This window comes from Perognathus longimembris, chromosome 5 (genome assembly GCF_023159225.1).
Source record: "Perognathus longimembris pacificus isolate PPM17 chromosome 5, ASM2315922v1, whole genome shotgun sequence".
Taxonomy (NCBI): domain Eukaryota; kingdom Metazoa; phylum Chordata; class Mammalia; order Rodentia; family Heteromyidae; genus Perognathus; species Perognathus longimembris.
In genome coordinates, this window is record NC_063165.1 from 34,340,105 (window position 1) to 34,346,887 (window position 6,783).

The window sequence follows — 6,783 nt, forward strand, 5'->3', positions numbered from 1 at the left end:
TGCAGTCAATTCTCCACCTGCTTTTCTTTTTATAATATCTGTTTGTTCTGTTTGTGCTGTTGCCTTACATATTATTTATGTTATTGAAACACCATCATGGAATTTTTTTTCCTACCCAGCTTTATTGGAATTCTGAGCAACTGAAGTCCCTCAGAAAAGAACAATTGTGGCTTAAATGTTTTTGTGGATTGCTCTCACTTTAAAATTGTTTATAATATGGAATTGAAAAGTTGAGATTGAGGAGATTAAATCTGGTGCCTGTTGTAGATGTCACTGCTTGCCTGTGCCTGACCAACTGCTGTGACTAAAACCGTTAGTCATCTTTCTGTGAGCCAAACAGAAGCTGCCTCTTCTCTAGGTGGTGTTGAGTTGGCTTCCAGTGTGATTTAGAGTGGGCAAACTGTCAAGAAGAATAAAAGACAAAGTTTAGGGAAGACTTTTATTTTCCCTTCCTTCCTTCCTTCCTTCCTTCCTTCCTTCCTTCCTTCCTTCCTTCCTTCCTTCCTTGCTTCCTTCCTTCCTTCCTGTCTGTCTTTCTTTCTTCCTTTCTTTCTTTCCTTCCTTCCTTCCTTCCTTCTTTTTTTCTTTCTTTCTTTCTTTCTTTTTTTTTTTCTTTCTTTCTTTCTTTCTTCCTTCCTTCCTTCCTTCCTTCCTTCCTTCCTTCCTTCCTTCCTTCCTTCCTTCCTTCTTTCTTTCTTTCTTCTTTCATTCTTTCTTTCTTTCTTTCTTTCTTTCTTTCTTTCTTTCTTTCTTTCTTTCCTTCTTTCTTTCTTTTTCTTGTTTTGATAACAGTTTATATGGGTAGCCCTCAAAAATTCTAAGGGATGCTTGCAATTGTAAACTATCTTTCCTTTTTAATCTTTAATTATCATCTCTTACCACAGTAGCCACATTTCAAGAAGATATCTGTTAATTATTTGAATTTGTCTTTACTGTATTCTATTCCTCAGCATACATTTGCAAAATTCCCTAGTTTAAGACATTTATCTTCTCACAGTGAATAAGAATAATTAAAAAACAGAAATACGGAAGTGGTGTTGTAGCTCAAGTGGTACAGTGGTAGCCTTGAGCACACAGAGGCCCAGGCCCTGAGTTCAACTCCCAAGACCAGCAAAAAAAAAAAAAAAAAAAAAAAAAAAAAAAAAGGTTACAAAAAACAGAAATATGATTTAATTTAAGAACTTTTTGCATGGTCTATTAATGGTCATTTAAAAATTCACTTTGATTTCACTCTAGTGATATCATATTCAGACTACCTGGGTAGAATTTATCACCCAACTCCCCCCTTTTTATTTAGATTTCTTGAATTATTCTCTGAAATCAGCAGACATTAAAATATATTGGTGTTACTCTACCCTAGAAGTCATCTAAGTGAATTAGTATGGATTATATTAACTAAGCCTACATTACAAAATCAAGAAGAATGTCTTGCATATAGTTGCCATTTTAAATAAATGACAATTGAGTAAAATGTAATAACTGCATAGATTTATTGATCATCTCATCTAATAACCTCATCACGTGAATTCATTGAGTTTCTGACACTTGGAAATGAAATTAAGAATTCCTTTTTTTCTTTCAACAAATGAATATTTGAAAAGTAAAACAAACAGTAGAATTAAATAATGCCTCTTACGTTGCTATATTATGTATTTTTCTTTTTAAAAAATATTTTGCCTCAATGACTATATTTCTTTTTCTGAGTTTCATTAGGACATAATTATCCATATACCTCACATGTATATATTAAAGAAATCTCTATTTTGTTTATTCAGATGAGTTTTTCCCTTACATATGATGTCAAATTAGGTCAGCTGAGTAATAATAGCATCTAATTAGTTTTGCTACAAGCTATTAATTTCTGTACCTGAAGCCAAATAGAAGATTAGGTGAGTCTGTGGAATCAGCAGGCTAATCACTAGTGGTCTTTGCCATTGAAACACATGAAAAAATGAAGCTAATGTTTCTCTTTATGGCTAAATACATTGAAACAATCAACCCAGGTGTGATGCAATGTTGAAAATAATAAGATATATGTAGCTTTTGTTTATATCATAAGTGTTTTTTAAAGATATTTTATTAACTTTTTTTAATATTTTATCAGGAATGACAAATTTTCTACTACATAATGGTTACTTAGAATACAAAACTCAGTGTGGCTTTTAAATGGTATAAATGAAGCTATAACTACTTAGCACACATTCAGTGAACTAAATTGATATGTAACAAGAGACTCCCAGTTAAAACATTGACAATAATTTGGTATTACTTTGAACATATTAGGAAATGATAGAGGATGTATTTTTTTTAACAAAAGTGGTGATGATTTCAATTTAAGTAAAAGGCTTCCCATCAAACACATATTATTAATTTTTATAATTTATGTTTTTCAGATTGAAATTCTGACCTAGTTTAGGTCAAATACATATTTTAGAAGAATTATCTTTGAGAAATCCAAAGCTGTGATAAGTGAGATAAAGTATCTTATCTGAAAAGAATGCAGTCTTAATGACAATACTCCACCCCAAAAGAGATCTATCTCAACTCTTCTGGTTCCACTGAACACTCATAGAAAAAGCAACATTCTTTTTCTTTCTTTCTTTCTTTCTTTCTTTCTTTCTTTCTTTCTTTCTTTCTTTCTTTCTTTCTTTCTTTCTTTCTTTCTTTCTTTCTTTTTTTAATTTTTGCCAGTCCTGGGCCTTGAACTCAGGGCCTGAGCACTGCCCCTGGCTTCTTTTTTGCTCAAGGCTAGCAGTCTAGCACTTGAACCACAGCGCCACTTCTGGCCATTATCTATATATGTGGTGCTGAGGAATAGAACCCAGGGCTTCATGTATAGGAGCCAAACACTTTTGCCACTAGGCCATATTCCCAGCCCCAGAAAATGCAACATCTAGAAATGCACTGTAATCACAGATAATTCCTAATTATATCAAAATTAATTTGTGATCACACTGTAATTTTCCTCCATTCAAATATAAATTAGATGTAGATAGGCTTCTATTTAGATATTCTACTGATGTGGTAAAAGCTTCTTTTTTTAATATATGATGCTAGTTGTAATACAATGTATACAATGAATGTAAGAGTCTATGCAAAGTAACTATATCTGTTAGTGCTGTGACTCGTGATGCTATATTACTACAGATAAATGATATGACATAAATATTTCACTCACCAGGTTAAGCGTCTGATTGGTCTTTGGAGCAAATGAGTTGCAAATGCTCATTATTTCAGAATCTGGGTTCAGGAAGGTTTTGATTATGTTGTTCTGCAGATGTGTGTTGGAACACAAGTAGCTAAAGTTTCAAGGCCTCTGGTTAGAGTGAAGGGGATTATCTAAGTCACATTCTAAGGAATTATAAGTATAAGAAACAAACTCACATTCTTTAGGGTAGTGCTAGGTTTTGATAGTTTTCCCCCTACAGAATTTGTGTTTGATTTGATTGCTATTACAACAGTATTAAAGAGCAGCCCTGTAAGTAGTGAGGAGGCCAAAGCTTCATAATCACAGGTCACGTGAAGATGCTGTTATAAATGATGCCCCTTTTCTTTTTGCTCCTATTCTCAAAGGTGATGCTATAACAAGGCCACACCTAGATTTCTCCTGAAATCTTTATTTGAGTTTCTTTCATTTAATTTCTGAATTAGCATATCTTTGTCATGTGAAAGAAATTCTTTATGATATTGCTATATATGCTTATAGTGTACATAGAAGAAATTCACATTCCCACGCTATATTCTTCTACTTTCTCTTGCCTTTTTTAAATGACACTTTATGGGTTTCAGAATACAGATAGATAGGATAGATAGATGTCACCTAGATATATCCCTTTTTCCATCTAACTGATCCTTTGTCTTTGTAACATTTCTATCATCATCATCATCATCATCATCATCATCATCATCATCATCGTCGTCGTCGTCATCATCACCAGCATCACTTCAGTTCTATACTCTACAAATAAGAGAAAGCATACAATGTTTGCCTTTTTGAGCTTGGCTTATCTTGCTCAACCTGATGATCTGTAGTTCTTTCATTATTCCGAAAATGATAGAATTTTTTTTTTCCTTTTGGTCTTGAAAAACCCTCTTGATACACACCACATTTATATCCACATACATAAATATGTGAATAGGCATGCTCATAGTATTTGCATGTAAATGCATATTAAAGTCTATAATATGAACATACATTAAATGCATATATGAATATATGTATATATATGTGTGTATATATATAAAATTTCTTATCCACTCATTGTTCACTGGGCACCTCAGACCAGTCGATGAGTAGCTACTCTAAACAGAGCCTCAGTAAACATGGGTATGTGCATTTCTTTTTCAAATATTGTTTTGTTCTCCTATTTTTCAAGGGTCCTAAAATAAAGTCATATGGATGTCTATTTTTAGTTTCATATTCAAATATCCACACTGATTTATGTATTTTGAGCTACCTTACATTCCCACCAGTAGTGTATGAGGGTTCCTCCCCATCCTCTCTTCCCTGCCTTCTCACTAGAATTTCTTTTAATTTTTTTTGACAATTTTTTTCCTGAATGGAGTAAGAGGAAATCTTAATACACTATTGATTTGCATTTTCATTATGGCTAAGTATACTGGACACTTATTTATATATTTATCAGACGTTTATGTTTCTTCTGAGAATTGCCGCTTCAATCCACTTGTGCATTTATTCATTTGGTTATTCATTCTTTTTCTATTTTATTTTTTGAGTTCTTTGTACATATTGGATATTTACTTTTTTTTCTTTTTTAAAAATTTTAGTGTCAAACTGATATACAGAGAGGTTACAGTTTCATAGTTAGGCATTGGATACATGTCTTATACTGTTTGTTACCTCCTCCCTCATCCCCCTATTTCCCTTTTCCCCCCATGAGTTGTTCAGTTGATTTACACTAAACAGTTTTGCAAGTATTGCTTTTGTAGTCCTTTGTCCTGTGTCTCTCGATTTTGGTATTCCCTTTCAGTTTACTAGTTCTAATACCAGTATACACGATTTCCAATGTACTCAGATGAGATACAAATATAGTACAGGTAAACCACAGGAAAGGGATACAAGAGGATCATAAATAATAAACGCTATGGTTTCACATCGCATGTTGTAAGTAATTACAGCAGTCGTATAACAGTCCTTTCCATAACGTGGAGTTCATTTCACTTAGCATCATCTTATGTCTTCATAGGGATATAGCTATTGGGATCTTGTGATCATCTGTTGTGACTTGCCTAAACCTGTGCTAATTATTCCCTATGAGGGAAACCATACAGTCCATGTTTCTTTGGGTCTGGCTCACTTCACTTAGTATAATTTTTTCCAAGTCCTACCATTTCCTTATGAATGGAGAAATATCATTCTTTCTGATAGAGGCATAAAATTCCATTGTGTATATGTACCACATTTTCCTGATCCATTCGACTACTGAGGAGCATTTGGTTGCTTCCACATTCTAGCTATGACAAATTGTGCTGCGATGAACATTGTTGTGCTGGTGGCTTTATATGTGTTCTTGTTTGTGGTCTTTTGGGTAGATGCCCAAAAGTGGGGCTGTGGGTCATAGATAAGCTCTATGTTTAGCCTCCTGAGGAATCTCCATAGTGAATTCCAGAGTGGCTGAACCAGTTTACATTCCCACCAACAATGAAGTAGGGTTCCCTTTTGGCCACATCTCCTCCAATGTATGTTATTGTTATTTTCTTGATACAGGACATTCTCACTGGCGTGAGATGGAATCTCAATGTTGTTTGGATTTGCATTTCTTTTATGGACAGTGATGTAGAGCACTTTTTCATATGTCTCTTGGCCATTCTCGTTTCCTCACAAGAGAAGTCTCTTTTTAAGTCTTTAGTCCACTTGTTGAGGGGGCTATTGGTTCTTTGCGGTTTTGTTTTGGAGGAATGTAATTTTTTTTAGTTCTGAATATATTTTAGGAATGAGGCCTTTGTCCATTGTATTGTCGGTAAAGATCCTTTCCCAATCTGAGGGCTTTCTGTTTATCTTACGAGCTATGTCCTTTGCCCTGCAGAAGCTCTGCAGATTGATGCAGTCCCATTTTTCCAGCCTTTCTTTGATTTGTAGCATTTCTGGGTCTTTGTTAAGGTAGTTCCTTCCTATGCCAAGGAGCCCAAGTTTTTCTCCTACTCCTTCCTTCAGTGTTTTCAGGGTATCTGTTTTAATTTCGAGGTCTTTGATCCATTTAGAATTGATTTTGGTGCAGGGAGATATATAAGGATCTAGGTTTAGTTTGTTGTAGGTGTTGAACCAGTTTTGCCAGCACCATTTGTTAAAGCGGTATCTTTCTTCCAGACTTTTTTTTGGCTCCTTTATCAAAGTTAAATAAAGTAGGCATAGTTCTGTGGGTTTAATTCTGGGTCTTCAATTCTGTTCCATTGGTCTTCAGGCCTGTTCCAGTGCAAATACCAAGCTGTTTTTGTTACTATACCTATATAATAAAGCTTGAAGTATTGCAATTTCTCCAGCACTGTTCTTTCTACTTAGGATTGTTTTTGCTATTTTGGGTCTTTTATTGTTCCATATGAATTTCTGAATCGCTTCCTCTTATTTCATAAAAAAATGGTGTTGGGATATTAATAGGCATTGCATTGAATTTGTAGATAGCCTTTGGCAATATTGCCATTTTGATTATATTAATCCTCACAATCCAGGAGCATGGAAGGTTTTTCCATTTCCTTAGTTCTGCCTTGATCTCGTTTTTCATGTTTTTAAAGTTCTCATCATAGAAGTATTTCCCTTCTTTGGTT